The following is a 14,388-nucleotide window of genomic DNA, read 5'->3' on the forward strand; positions in this document are numbered from 1 at the left end:
GCCCCATCCTTGTAAATAGCAAAGAAAGATTCAGTCTACTAGAATGCAAACTATTTTGTCTAACCCTTTGTTGCAGTGGCAGAGTTTTGAGGACATGTGGAAATGGGAAGTTGAGACACTTGGAAACTTGCAATTCTTGGTGAGCCCTCTGTCATCAGGCCTGGATACAGAGTCAAAAGATATAGGAAATGTTGTATAGTATAAAAATATCCCACATTTCTGTCCTCCAAATAGCACAGGCTTCTAATAATTAATAATTAAAGTAATAATTCCTCTCCCATCCGACACTAAGAATAATCGAATGGCAAACAGCATTATAAAATTTTATTGCCAGAGTATTATTGAAAATCTAGTGAATATATTCTCAGGATTTGCAGTTTTAACACAGTGCTTTCAAAAGACACCCTAGACCTAAGATTTTTGGTTGATAAAGTAACCAAATTATTTCTATTTGTATAATTTTCAAAAAACACATCTGCAGAAAGTATATTCCAATGGATATTAAAAGTCCCTTGTTAGGAGAGAAGCTAAGGAAACCTTGTATTTTAAACAATTTTGCATACGTGTAACTACTGAAGTTGCTGTATAATATAGGAAACAATTTTAAAATGAAAGTAAGATATTAACACATTAAAACTTAGCATAGAGAAATATAGTAATTACTGATAAAAGGAATGATAAATCATAGATATTAGACCAGAATTGGTTTTACTCACCATCTATTTGTACGTACATTTCAAAGCAATATATATTAAATGTAGCAGATGCTTTTATGAATATTATTATTTTCTGTACAGAAGTGTAACTGGAATAAAATAATTTTTTAAATGCCACAACTGATTATTTTTAGTTATGAGATAATGCTCTATAATTTAAATAGCCAAGAGCATGATTTCTTATTACCTAGCACATTAATTCAAAGTTGTGGGGTGAAATTCCATTAAGGTGAGAGAAAGTCATGTTCATCTATTCAAGTTGCAGGGTGACTAATTCACTTTGTTCTGTTGTCTAAAATAAAAATACACTAATTGTGCAAAAATTAGGGTGTGTTGAGTTACAGCTGTGTGTTGTTTGGCCTAAATGAAGCTGTGTGTGATCGAGAATCTTTATGCAGTACCTGCCTACTCATTTGTAAACCTCAAGAAATCTAAACATCTTTAACACTACATTTAACATTTATGAAGAAAATCTATCATTATGCTCACCGGATATATTTACACATTTATGACTTTTTATCACAACCTGGCCTTTGATGTGTGGCAATCTCTGTATCTGTCCTTTAATTAACTCCCTTACCTTTTTCTCACATTAGATATTCCCAACTTTGATGCCTAAGTACAATTCACTCACCCATCATTCATTCTTAGAAATGTAAATGCTTCATAAAAGCAATGCCATTTCTCGCCTTACACATTTTAGAAAAAATAATTGAGGCCATAGGCTTCAAACAGTTTTCCCTGTCCTTTCTGATGACAAGCCAATAGACTATTTCTCCATGCTGAGAGTATGAATGGACCATAGTAATAGTATCCCATTCCATTGGCACTAATCTCTGACTCTTCAGGCCACCCTCTAGCCCTCTGCAAAATCCTTATCCAAAGAGTCACTCACATGTGTTCTCAGAACTGCTCAGTCAGGTACCATATGGCATCTGTCAGATATCGCCTTTGTTACCTATGCTAGGAAATGTCTGCCCACCAGGCAGCTCTGCTCTTCTGGGCACCAGTGCCACAGCCACTTGTGTACTGCTGCGTTGGCCAAGTGTCAACATGATGGCTGAGTGCTTCTGTTCCTTTCATTGAGTGCCACCATGCTGCCAAGGCCTACTGACATCACGTGCCAGGCACAACAGCAGACCATCTGGCACTATGACTTCTGCCATCTCTTTCTAGGAGCTGCTGGAAAAGAGGGCACAGAATTTAAACCTATCAAGTGGCCCGTGATAACATGGGGTAGAATAAACCCTACTTCTTCTCTTAATATTATACTCTAACAGAGGGGACCTTAAGTGTCCTCCTGTGTTTTCTGAGATTTTCCTGAAATTTGTTCATTTCTTACTCAAAGTCCTGTTTTTACATAGGACCTAGATATGAATTCATGAGAACTTAGAGATGATCATATTTGACTGACAAAATTGACAAAAATGATTTGATCCACGAAGTGTCATGTTAAAAGAATGAATACATTCATTAATTGCTTGTTTTGCCTCAGACTTCCTCAGGCAGACCCTAAGACAAGGATTTGCAAGCAAATACTTTATTAAGTGTTCCCAGGAGAAAACAGTAAGGGAGTGCAAAAAGCAGAACCAGGAAAAGGAAGAGGTCAAACAAGGGTGCAATTTTAGGTAAAATCCTGGCTCCAGTCTGATGCCATGGGGAGCTCTGTTGCGCAAACTATACCTCAGAGTTTCTTCTGTGAGGAGGTGGGATTTCTATTTTTTAATGTTTATTTTTTAAAATGACAAAAATTATATATTTATCGTATACAACATAATGTTTTGCTATATGGAGACATTGTGGAGTGGCTAAATCAAGCTAATTCACACATGCATTACCTCACACTTTCCATCAGTCATTGGCTGTGACTGCCCTGAGGTGGGGAAAATCAAACATCAAGCACTTTCTACTGTCTGAGCAGGCAATGGTGGCTCAAGTAGCCTGAGGCATTTGAAGGCAATCACAGATGCTAGTTATTAGAAGCAAAAGCACATACATGGCAAGGGAGGGATGCATAGAAAAAGTGGAAGGGGTCCCAGGAGATCTTGGCAGGGTACTGATAGGGTCCACTGCACTCATTTACTAGTGGTGGCTTGCTTCATTTCTCAATATGAGAATAAAACAATCCTGAAGCCAGCAGAGCCAAAATAAGCCACAATGCTTTTAGAATTATATGTTCATTTTAGTTCAAGGCGACTTTTTTTTTAAACTACAGCAAAAGGATTTTCTCATATTTATTTCATAGAATCATATATTTTTGAAACAGAAGGGAACTTAGTGACTATGCACAGCCTCCCGACAACTTGAATTCTACCCTGTCCCCCAGCCTCACAACTGTCTAGAAGAGTGTCACCTTTCAGATGTTGAACAACTTGTTAATAGAGCAGCTATAATAGCTGTCTTTCTGTTGCCACTTTTATATTATTTTCACAATAGTTATTTAACTTGCAAAATATTTCAAAATACAGAAAGAATAAAAAAAAACAGGTACCCATGTTCTCATCAATCATTTAAATAGATATTATTTGACCAAAAATTGGCTGAGGGATCTTTTTTCTGATACAAAAGAGAACATGTTATAAATTCACATAAAGTGTCATCCTTCACCTTCACCAATACTTTCAGTAATAACTTCTCCTACAAAATGAATCACTCTCTGAAAAGGGCATGTTATTATTCTTTAGCTTTTTTTTTTTGTAATGTTGCTACATTTCTTTGTAGAAAAATACGTGAATATTATCACACTTTAACTTTTTTAAAAGATTTATTATTTTGATACTCATACATCTAATTTATTCATCTGAGCAGCCTTAGAATGTTTTATTACATTTCCTGAGTGAAGGACACAGTAAGGCTGTGTTCCTGTTTTAGTATTAATAAAAACAGTGCCAATTAGATTTTATGCCTATTTTATATTCGAGTAGTTTTTTTCTGTACGAAATGTGGTATTGCTAGGTTGTAGTATACATGCATCTTCAACTTTTCTTTTTTTTTTTTTTTGAGACAGAGTTTTGCTCTTGTTGCCCAGGCTGGAGTACAGTGGCACAATCTTGGCTGACTGCAACCTCTGCCTCCCAGGCTCAAGTGATTCTCCTTTCTCAACCTCCCGAGTAGCTGGGATTACAGGCATGCACCACCATGCCTGGCTATTTTTTGTATTTTTAGTAGAGACAGGGTTTCACCATGCTGACCAGGCTGATCTCAAACTCCTGACCTTAGATGATCCACCCACCTCAGCCTCCCAAAGTTCTGGGATTACAGGCATGAGCCACTGCACCCGGCCACATCTTTGACTTTTTTAGTTTTACTCTTTAGAAATATACTTTAAAGGAATTTCTTGTTTACAAAAATAATTTATAAATTATCTAAAAAAGTCATAATATTTATTTTAAAATAATTTATTACTTAATGTTCCTGAAACATCATCTTTAAGATAATGGGAAATTATGATTTGGGTTAAGTGTGCTTATTTATCTGATTGCTTTTTATTTACTTGATTGCTTTTTATTTAACTGAATCAAAATTTCATTTGCTGTGAATTATTATGATAGCATTAAGGATATGGATGCCTAATATTAAAATTTTGTTAGCTGTGGACTTGGAAAGTGCAAAAACCTTTCAAATTTGCTCCAGTTTTTCACTCATAGGGTATCTCCTAAATCAGATCGGTTTTTTTATGACTAGCCATATGTCGGTTCTATTTTCTTTTCCTTTCCCACTAAATAAATTTTGGACATGTGTTAAGTCTATCTCTAGAAATGTGTTCATATACAGCCCTCCAACTCTCACATCTATGCCTAAAAGTGCTGTGCTGGGAAACTGATAGAAAGGTATGCTTTTAGCTCTATCTCAAATTTATTTCTCATGCATATCTGTCTTTTAAAGCACAAACTCTTTATGCATATAAGTAAATGCTGACAATGCCAAAAGCTATCCAATACAACATAAAAGAGTTAAGGTTTCCAGTTCTCTTGATATTTTCTCCAAGGCTGTCCTCTTTGAGATGGGTATGGTGTTGTGTTGAAAGGGGTATGATATTAGTGAAAAGGGACTTGCTTTGCTATCTAAATGTAAAACTAGTTCTATTTTATAAACCATCCTCTTCTGAATCAGGTTTGCACTGGAATGCTGTCTGAATTCCAGGGCAAGGAGGTCTTCATGTAGCCAGTAAAAATCTCAAAATATTCTATCACTTTGTGGTCTTTGTCTTAACCTTAATTATCTTAGAATTTTAGAGTCCATGATGACATGAGGGAGTGAGTATTGAGATGAAACATGAAAGGATTATAGGTAAAAAAAAAATTCATTGAAGGATTAAAAATAAAAGCCAATTCATGTAATATTCAAGGTACTTTCATATAAAAATTTATTAAATGATAAACCCCAATTCTAAATGGTTAGTAGATAATTATTATTCCCATTTTACAGATGAGAAGGCTGAGGCTCATAGAAAATAGATCATTTGTCTAAGACTACAGAGTTTGGTTGGAGGTTTTCTGATTCATGCTAGTACTTATTGCTCAGTATAGTCTGATGGCATTTAAGTTTTGAGAATTATATTACAACAAACCTTGGGGACATCAGTTCAAAATATTAATAAGAGCTTCAGTTTTCTCTCCAACCACTCAGAGTACATCAGCAACCTTGACCCAGGTAGGCGATTCCAATGGAGCTCTTCAATTTCAGCACATTTCTTGTTTTCTGACCTACATAAGCAAATTGTGTTGCTGGCACAGGAATTAAAAGCAGCCACGTTGTAGCCTCTCTAGAAACAATGTAGTATAGGATTTAAGAGCATAAACTAGGCTCAGGATTCAGTTGCCTGGGTTCAAATCTGAACTCTGTGGTTTATTGTTATTATTTATCATATGACTATGGAACAAGTATTTAACTTCAATTTCCTCTTCTGTAAAGTGGAGATAATAGCCCCCACCTCACAGAGTTGTTGTGATGAAGAAATGAATCATAGAGTGCCAGAGAAGCATGCCTGCCATACCGTATGTGTTATATACTTGTGTGATGTTCTTATTATTATTATAGTAAGGGAATACTGTAATTAGATAGTACATATTCTGGCATAGGTTCTCTAAGAGCTTGTCTGGACCGTCCAGTCTGTGCACCAGGATCCTGTCTGTAAAATGGCTGCCAAGCCTTCCCCAAAAGCTTCTTCATTGACTCAACAACAAGAATCCAGAATGACAGTTACGACACAAATATGTGAACTAAACAGAGCTTTCCAAACAGTTACCCCAAGCTAAAGAACGTATCAGGTCAACACAAATAGCACTCAGGAATAAAAGCAATGTGATTCTGATATTAGGGACAAGGTGAGACAACAAGATGGGGCAATTATAATGTCTACCTGTTACTTGCCATTTCACTGGGAAGCATGAATGAAAATAAATAATAACAGTCCAAGGGAATGCATGGATTTTTTTTCATGTATCATTTAATAATGAAGACAATAATAGTAACAAACTTCTGGTCATGTATTCCAGCAAAATTTCCCTTCTTTACATTCAAGCCTCTGTACCCACTTCCTCATTTCCTGTTCACTATCCAATCCCCTGCTGTTTGATTTATTTCTTCATGGTTCCTTTCCTGTCATAAGCAGCCTAAGTGTCCATCAACTGATGAATGGATAAAGAAAATGTGATACCTATACACAATGGAGTACTATTCAGCCATAAAAAGAATGAGATGCAGTCATTTGTAACAACATGGATGGAACTGGTGGAGATCATTATGTGAAATGAAGTAAGCCAGGCACAGAAAGGCCAACATCACATGTTCTCACTTATTTGTGGGTTCTAAAAGTCAAAACAATTGATCTTATGGACATAGAGAATAGAAGGATGGTTATCAGAGTCTGGGAAGGGTAGTGGAGGGCTGGGGGAGGTGGGGATGCTTAACAGGTCCAAAAAAATAAAAAACAAGAATGAATGAATAAGACCTATTACTTGATAGCACAATAGGGTAACTATAGTCAATACTAACTTAATTGTACATTTTAAAATAACTTGAGGAGTGTAATTGGATTGCTTGTAACTCAAAAGATAAATGCTTGAAGGTATGGATACCCCATTTGCCATGATGAGCTTATTTCACATTGCGTGCCTGTATCAAAACATCTCAGGTACCCCATAAATACATACACATACTGTGCACCTACAACAATTTTTGAAAATTAAAAATATGAAAACAAAAAATCTCTAGGAGTATCAACAATAACATTGCAAAAACTGATCATATGGGTGACTGATTTTAGTTGTAACAATGAAAGAAGTCATCACAATTTTAAAACATTGAGCCATTTTTGTGGGTTTTTAGTGGCATTAAACTTATTGCTGGTCATTCTCCTTGGTAGGGCTTCCTGGCCACCCCTTTTGACTTAGTTTAGATTTAGTCTTAATCTGTCTAACAAAGTAAAGTGTTGTTCAGTGACCCAATCTTATTTTTATTATTCTTTCACTTATCATTGTATCTTCAGTGACTTCTGCCTCCCTGGTTTAGCTATTGTTTATATGCTGATAACTTTGAAACAGATGTCTTCAGTTTTGATTCCCCTGATGGGAGGGGGATCAATGTGAGCTTTTCCATCAAAGACAAGCTGAGTGTTACAAATGTTGGGATGCCCTTAAAAATATAACTTAAGAAATAATTATACTAATTTGCCTTTGTATTTTTCACAGTGGAATGCATGGTACTTCTAATGTTAAGAACTTACAAGGCACTAAATACATACTAAATAAATGAAATTAATTGTGTAAATTCTTAAAGAATGAAGAAGCAGCTGCTCACTGTGCGTGTCTAAATTATTAAATATAAATTTCTTAATATAAACTTTAAACTTTGAGAAAAATATCTCCTCATAAATTGAAAAACTTTCATCATTGTTTATAAAATGCAGCCACAGAGTTCTGTGCTTCCCTGAAGAACACACCATGTGTTCCCAACAACTTCTCAGAAGTAAAATTCATTAACCAGCTGTTCTGTGGTTTATGTAAATTACTTTTCCTGGAAGAACTCAAAACTGTAACCAATCAATCACTCAAAAGATTAGTTAGTGCAGTTAAGTCGATAATGCTCCCAGTAAAGTCAACATTCCATATATCTGTTTTTGTTACTGATCTGTGATCCTGGAAACAATTTCGTGTTTGTTGTGCCTCATTCTTTCTAATTTAAAAATAAGGCCATAATGGATATTTCCAAAATTATATAAGATAAAATATTCTAAGAAAAAGATAAATTACATTGATAATTAAATAAATTATATAATTTAGGGTGTTTTGGCCATAAATTACAACCTCATGGGATTCCAAGTAATCAAAACATTATTCGAGAGACAATAATATCTTAGGTGAGTTTTTGAACTCCACCCCCCCGAATTTCGTAACAATAAGTCCATGAAATAGGTATTATTATCTCTGTTTTAGATATGAAGAAACTGAAGAAGGGGGTTGAGAAGAATGATTAGAGCAGAAAGAGAGTGTGTGGGTAGTGGTGCTAGTAGAAAAAGAGGGGAGAAATAAAATATAATGGATTCAGAGAAATTGGAGGAGTAAAGAGCTTCTTGAAAGAAGGAGTGTTTAATAAAGTCAAATATTAAAGAAAATTATGTAAGATAAGATAGAGAATTAACTCTTACTTTTGAGTATTAGAGGATTCTGGTAAATTTGGTACCACTCACTTTAGTGGGAAGGTGGAGGAGGAAACCAGAGTTCTAGAAGCAGAGGAATAGTGGGAGGTGAGGAAGCTGATCAGCAAATATGCTCCATCTGGGGAAACCATGCAAAGGTAAGACACGAGGCTGAAAAATTGTGTGAGTGACGCAACTTCTCAAGAAAGTTTTTATTATGGTTCTTATTATTTTTCTTTTTTGTTAGTTTTACTAGTGACATTGCTCTGGGACATTTATGTGATTACAAGCAGGAACCAGAGATGGGGAGAGCCAAAAAAAAAAAAAAAAAAAAAAGTAGTAAATAGGTTTGATGATGGAGAAGGTCCCTAAGTTGGTAGGAAATTATTGAATCCCAAGCCCAGGTGAGAGACTTCAATTTCAATCAGGAATAACAAGCAAAGCATAAAATGTCAGGGGCAGATAGAGATGAACATAAACAAAATAGATTTGGGGTAGACTGGGAAGCTGACTTAGGGAGAAAACAGAAGGCCCAGTCCCCTGGGACCCTATTTCCTTGGGGCTCAGAGTCTGATGTGTCTGATCATACTTTCATTAAACTTCAACAAATGAGGATATTAGGGACACTACGACAGGATATTTTAGATAATCAGAAAGAATTCTGAGCCAGTTAGGTGGAGACATGCCAAACAAGCCATGGAGGAAAGGGTTAACTTAGCAGGCCTAGGTTGCTGAAACTCTGTGCATTCCAAAAAAAAAAAAAGCCCTGTCTTTAGGACTGGCTTCTGGGAGATAACCTCTGAGCCCTTAGAAAATAAATACTCCCTGCTAAGGATGTTTTTGTATGCCTGAAAAGTGTGACTAGATATGTTTATCCTAATAATATGATTTATGGTGAACACATATTTTTGTTCTGGGTGCTGGGATCTGAGTAGCTGAGGTCAGTTCACATGAGTCTTACGTGCATGTAGACCTCAAGGCTTAGGTGAGCTTCCCTCAACTGGCATCATTTTGGCCATGGTTGTCACGCATCCCTTCTGGGAGAATTGTATGTTCCTATGTGTCTCCACTGGAAGAACACCTGAAGTTTGCTCCTCCTTTCTCCTGGACTTCACCCCATGTACATTTTCCCTTTGACGATTTTAATTTTTGTTCTGCCATTGTAATAAAAAACAGTTAGTATGAGTATAATAGCTATCCCGAGTCCTGTGAGTTCTAGCAAATCCTAGAGCATGAAGGTGGCCTCAGGGACACGCAACTCACATAATAAATGTTAATTATAAATAAATCAACATAATTTACTGTTTTTTAAAAGATGTTTGTTTTTCATGGCTTAGTGAATTGTTTATTTATTATTCATTTATTGATGAAGTGCCCACTGAGGTCCAGGCACTATACTAGGTAGAGAACTATACTAGGTGGAGCTTGGGAGAAGCACAGAGGTAACAAGTTAAGAAAAAAATAAACAACCTCAAATATGGTAAGTGCTAAATAGTAAATACAAACTCACCAACAGACAGACTGAGATGGGGTCACTTTAGGTGGTATGGTCTTCATGGAGAGAGAACTTGCTGGACAGAACATGCAAAGATCTGGATGGAAGATCAGCAAATTTAAATGCTCTCAGAGTGAGAATCAGGTTAACATATTTTTTTGAAAAGAGAAAAGACAAATTGACTAGAGAAATTAACGAGAGGGTGATTTGTAAGAATGGAAATCATAACTTGGAAAATATGACATATATATATATAGTTGGATTACATATATATTTTTTCCATATATAAAAGATACTAAAAAATATATATGTAGTCGTTTATATATACAAAAATACATGCAGTCATCTATATATAAACATATGTAGTCCAACTTTATGTATAAACATATATATAGTCATTTATATATATAATTGGACTACATATGTTTATATATATAATTGGACTAATATATGTTTTTTTCAGTACCCCTTATTGACATGAACAATCTCTTTCACTTTAGTATATGGAAATCTTTTACTTTATCTTTATACTCATTGGTATTTTACTGTGGTGTTTTGGTTCAATATAGTAACTATTAATCATTGCTACCATGTTGACCAGAATGCTTTTCTTTGTATTTGAACTAAATAACACAGAGAGTACAATGCATTTGAACATAGTTTTTAGTCTTTATATTTTCTACTGTAAAGATGATTTGAATTTGTAGCATAGTTCTCCATAGAATTATAATAATAATTTTTCAAAATCTCTTTGGTAAACCCTTCCTATTTGATTTAAGACAATTAATGGATATATAAATAGGATATAAGAAATCATCTAAAAGCTTTTCACATTGAATTACTGTCTTGTATAAATACTTCTTGATATAGACACCCATTAATGACATTCCTCTTTCCTCGAGCACCTGTTCCTGGTAAAAACAAGGGCTATATTGATTTGCTGCAATTTATCTTCTCCCAGGATTTTTGTCTTGACAGTGTGAGAAGATTAATTGGAATTAATGGCATTTGCACAGCTAATTAAAGTCACTCTTCCTAAAGTCAAATCAATTCCTTTAATCAGAAGAGTGACAAAGCTTTGCTTACTTGTTATAGTCTGCATGTAAATGTTCCCTGGATAAATCAGAATCTCTGCAAACATTAGGCACTGAATTCAGTAACTACTTGGGTTGGCCAGGAATTTCTCTCACACTTAGTAATTTACAAAATATCATTTATACCACTTATGAATATACTATGCATGTTTTAAATTAAGTGCAATAAAACAATTTACGTGTATTATATATGTAAATATATAGTATATCTTTAAAAACACCTACATGTATAAATCCTTAGGATAATTCTTAGCTAAATGTATTAGCCCATTTTCACGCTGCTGATAAAAACATACCCGAAACTGGGTAATTTATAAAGAATAAGAGGTTTAATGGACTTACAGTTCCACATGGCTGGGGAGGCCTCACAATCATGGTGGAAGGCGGAGGAGCAGCAAAGTCACCTCTTACGTGGCAGCAGGCAAGAGAGCTTACATAGGGGAACTCCCTGTTATAAAACCATCAGATCTCGTGAGACTTTTTCACTATCACGAGAACAGCACGGGAAAGACCCGCCCCCCATGATTCAATTACCTCCCACTGAGTCTCTCCCACAACACGTAGGAATTATGGGAGCTACAATTCAAGATGAGATTTGGGTGGGGACACCCCCAAACCATATCATTAAAGATCACATAATCCAAGAGGAAGTACGGAATTAGTAATTATTGGTCCATTCAGGCATCAAATCTGTATTTAGTTGATATTGTCTGATTTTATCACATTCTGCCAATTCCTTTCTCCACATTGGCTATATATGCCTGGAGTAGTTGTTCATTAAAGACTGAATAATTTAGCCAAAACGAATACATATTTCTGAGGGAAAATTTAGGCAGATACATCAAAATTTTGTCTCTGTTGCTGTTCACTGTCAATGCAACAATGGTGTAGCATTAAATACAGGAGTGGGGCAATGAGAAAGAGGACCTGTGCATTTCCTTCTTCATTATGTTAGAAATAATATATTCCAGACAAGAAGGGAGAATAGAGAACACATAAAAAATGAAGCAGGATAGTATTTGGGATGAGCTAAAGACAGTTTGTAATATAAGTGACAGTAATATTTGCTCTGTGATTGTGTAAACATCAAACACTTATCAAATGTCCCTGGCTATGTTTTTGTTTTGGATACCTCTTGGGCACAGCTTAACAGTCTCTTGGTCTGTCCACTAAGCCCAGTCATAGCTGTAATGTTCTCAGTGGGCTTCAGCCTTTTTTAGTACTAAGCAGCTGGCCTCAAATATTTATGGAGCCTCTTTTTCTTTCAGAGCTGTCTCATTCTGACAATGAACACATGCATTCATGTATGTGCAAACTCAAAATGCAGGGAACTAATGCGTCCTCAACAACCCAAACAACAGGGGGCAGGAAATGATAGATTAATCTGTAACATATTCTATAGGCTCCCAAGAAGGGGGACTAATTAGATCAAACACTTTAGTTACAGATACAGCCAGTTCAAGAAAACCTCTGTGAATTGGCTTACCTGCCTTTCTTGCCTTCATCTTTCCAGCTTTTAGTTCTTCGCTCTTGATCTCTGGGACCACTTTTCAATTAACCCAATTAACCTGTATCTCTATAAACAGCTTTTTTTTTTTTTTTTTTGAGACGAATTCTTGCTCTGTTGCTCAGGCTGGAGTGCAATGGTGTAACCCCGGCTCACTGCAACCTCTGCCTCCTCAGTTCAAGTGTGCTGTGCCTCAGCCTCTTGAGTAGGTGGGATTACAGATACTAACCACCACGCCCAGCTATTTTTTTTTTTTTTTTTGTATTTTTAGTAGCGATGGAGTTTTTCCATGTTGGCCAGGCTGGTCTCGAACTCAAGCGATCCACCTGCCTCGGACTCCCAGAGTTCTGGGATTACAGGTGTGGGACACCACACCCAGCCCACAGACCTTATTTTATACTCTATGCTCAGGGAATACGGGCTGTGATAGTTGTGATGTATGCATGTGATGATGTAATGCTGCAATAAACATAAAGTCTCTGTAAAAAATAGCATGAAGTAAAAGTGTAAGAACTGATCAAGAAAATAATCCAAGATTTTAAAACCACACAGAGAACCACTACTATAGTTTGAAATTTGTCCCCCAAATTTTGTGTGTTGAAAATTTATTCCCCAAATTCATATATTGATGGTATGTAGAGGTGGGACCTTTGAGAGGTAATTAAGATTAGATAAAGTCATCAGGGTGGGGCCCCATGATGGTACTGGTGGCTTGTAGGAAGAGGAAGAAAGACCTGAGCACATACACTTTTGTTCTGTCTTGCCAGATAATGTCTTCTGTCATGTTATAATGCAGCAAGAAGGCTCTTATCACATGCCAATGTCTTACTTTTGGACTTCTCAGCCACCAAAACCATGAACTAAATAAAGTTTCATTGTTTGTAGATGTCTCCAGTATTTTATCATAGCAACATAAAATGAACTAAGACAACTGCTTTTTTTTTTTTTTTTTTTGAGGTGAGGAGAGGAGGGGTCATCCCAACATATGGCATATAAAAATAAATAGATTGGCCTTTGAGAATTTATTATTTTTCATGCATTAATTTGGAACAATTCAGACAATTGATGGTGACAGTACCCTTGGTACATACTTTTGATTGATTAACGATGATGAGAGATGCATTAATTGACTTGGAATCAGGTGATCTCCAGTTATTGAAGCATCACTAATATGTAGATATCATTTTAAAATATGTCTTATGGCATTTCTGAGATTTAAGTTAATTTAATTTCTTTACAAAGTGACCTACACATGAAGTAAATATATACAAACTTACAGTTAAGTGTCTAGTATGTAGAAGACATACCTAATAAATGTTTAAGTAAATATTTAAGCCTATGTATTATCAAGTATTCATAACAACTGTATCCTACTGTGTTGTTATCCCAACTGCCTAAGCCCAGTAATTTGTACTCCAACAATCCAGTTAAGTTCACAAAGTTTTGTAGCCCCTTGCTCTGATTTTACTTCTTCTAACTATTTGAAATGAGCAACCAGAGATTTAGAGACTTATTTTCCTCTCATATAAATAATGAGAAGTCTATTGGTTATTAAAGCCCTTACTTTCTAAACCAGGATTAAGAGAAAAAGTTGCTATTCTTTCTCCCCAAAGAAGCAAATCTAAAAAATAAAATCTAAAATAAAAGCCAATATCAGAAATTTTTAGAAATTAGCACGGAAATATCAATCCTCCTCTGAGTTTATACTTTGAGTTTCAGTATTGCAGATAATTTTTGTAGGTTTGAGCTGTGAGAAGAATATGTCAATGCCAGTTGAGAAAAAAAAGTTAAAAACAACAATAAAACTACATGAAAAAATCATCTTGATATACTATATTAATTAAAACAATCAATGAAAGAGAGTAACGACTAGAAATTTTTTGAGAGATTAGTACAGGTGGAGTGCCTAGTAAGGTAGAACTTTAAGTTGTGTCTAA

General features: G+C 35.5%; 1 long non-coding RNA gene across 1 annotated transcript in view; it reads right to left on the minus strand.

Annotated features, from left to right (window-relative positions):
* Positions 1 to 11,392, minus strand: part of LOC134807675 (uncharacterized) — a 29,410-nt gene extending 18,018 nt beyond the window's left edge. Inside the window, exons 1-2 of the long non-coding RNA XR_010148737.1 lie at positions 11,287 to 11,392; positions 9,866 to 9,947 (exon numbers count right to left, since the gene is read on the minus strand). This is a non-coding gene — a long non-coding RNA (uncharacterized LOC134807675). The remainder of the gene's footprint in view (positions 1 to 9,865; positions 9,948 to 11,286) is intronic.
* Between the last annotated feature and the right edge of the window lie 2,996 nt (positions 11,393 to 14,388).

Source organism: Pan troglodytes, chromosome 11 (genome assembly GCF_028858775.2).
Source record: "Pan troglodytes isolate AG18354 chromosome 11, NHGRI_mPanTro3-v2.0_pri, whole genome shotgun sequence".
Classification (NCBI taxonomy): domain Eukaryota; kingdom Metazoa; phylum Chordata; class Mammalia; order Primates; family Hominidae; genus Pan; species Pan troglodytes.